This window comes from Mastomys coucha, unplaced genomic scaffold (genome assembly GCF_008632895.1).
Source record: "Mastomys coucha isolate ucsf_1 unplaced genomic scaffold, UCSF_Mcou_1 pScaffold11, whole genome shotgun sequence".
NCBI lineage: Eukaryota > Metazoa > Chordata > Mammalia > Rodentia > Muridae > Mastomys > Mastomys coucha.
Window position 1 is genome coordinate 12248905 of NW_022196893.1, and position 1869 is coordinate 12250773.

Genomic DNA, 1869 nt, shown 5'->3' on the forward strand with positions numbered 1-1869 from the left:
CGTACAAACTGGGCTGTCGAGATGGCTCAGTGGGTAAGAGCACTGACTGCTCTTCTAGAGATCCCAAGTTCAAATCCCAGCAACCACATGGTGGTTTACAACCATCTGTAATGAGATCTGACGACCTCTTCTGGTATATCTGAAGACAGCTACAGTGTGCTTATATATAATAAATAAATAAATAAATCCTTTTTTTAAGTATAAAAATAATAATCAATGACTGGTTCCTGACAAGGACTTTTGTGGTTAGGACTACATACAGAGAGTGAAAAAGATGAGTTTTAAAGATACCTTTGGTTTGGGTAACTTTCTGGAGGAAGTAAAACAGGATGACAGAAAGGCACCATTGGCAGAGTGTTGTTCAACATGCACAGAGCCTAGCACTACAGTCCCTAGCACTGCAGAACTAGGCCTAATGGCACATGCCTGTCATTGTAGCACAGGGGAGGTGGAAGAACATGGATTAGATGTTCACGGTCCGGTTTGGCTCCATAAAAGGAGTTCCAGGCCAGCCTTGGATACCTGAAACTCTGTCTCAAAAACAAACTAATAAAAGTCAGACAAGCCTGGTAGCTCTGAGAGACTTCCAGGAAAGATGGCGCTCAGGTTGCTTCTTACTCCAACATTGACTCATCTGACCCCTAGTCTTGCAGACCTCTTTTATGAAAAATCTCCTGGACACGCCTTCTGTGTCTTCTTAATTCATTTCAGGAGCCTTTTTTATATTTTTGTATTTCTTTTTTGAGAGATGGTCTTGCTAAGTAGCCCTAGCAGGCCTAGAACTCTGTAAAAGTGGCTGGCTTTAAATTCATGGTGACCTACCGCCATCTGGCTCTTGAGGACTGGTATGAAAGGTGTGTGCCACGCACCTGGCTTTTTTTTATTATTATTATTTATGTGTGTGTGTGTGTGTGTGTGTGTGTCACTGGGTGTGTGTATACCATGCGTATGTGGGTGCCCTTGGAAGCCAGAATCGGGTGTCAGATCCATCCAAGCTGGAGTTACATGTGGTTGTGAGCTATGTAACATGGGTGCTGGTAGTCAAACTCAGAAGAGTAGCAAGGGGCACTTAAGCACCGAACCCTTTTTCAGCCCTCCGTGTTATTTGTGTGTGTGTGAAATGACCTGTGTAGGGCATATGTGCCCCTCAGCACACAAGTGGGGTTCAGAGAACAATGTGCTGGAATCAGTTCTTTCCTTCCACTTTGTGGATCCTGAGGATTGAACTCAGGCCCTGAAGTTAGCAACAAATGTTTTTACCTGCTGAGGCATCTTGCGGTCTTGCTGGCCTCTCTCTCTCTCTCTCTCTCTCTCTCTCTCTCTCTCTTCCTCTATTCCATAGATCAAGCCTTGATTTTTATTTCTTAAAAAACCTGAAGTTGGGCGGTGGTGGCGCACGCCTTTAATCCCAGCATTTGGGAGGCAGAGGCAGGCTGATTTCTAAGTTCGAGGCCAGTCTGGTCTACGGAGTGAGTTCCAGGATAGCCAGGGATACTCAGAGAACCCTTGTCTCAAAAAACCAAAAACCAAAACCAAACAAACAAACAAACAAAAACCCTGAATATTTCTTTTCCCTTCTGACTCTGTGCTTGTGCCATCAACACTTTCACAACAATTTTCTGCACCTCAATAAGGAAAGCCGGTTTGATCCTGTCAAGGACACATTTGCCACACACAGAACCACCATTGTCCCATTGACATACTTCTTTGTCTTAGACAATCTCATGTGGACTTTAGGTCTCACAGCATGAACCCTTGCAATCTGCCTGGGCACACACTGCATGTGGATGTAGGTGCTTTCCCAGCCTTCCTGTTGTAAAAGGTAAACAATTCAGTTGCCATGGGTTCGAGCCTGGGTGGTTTTTTTTT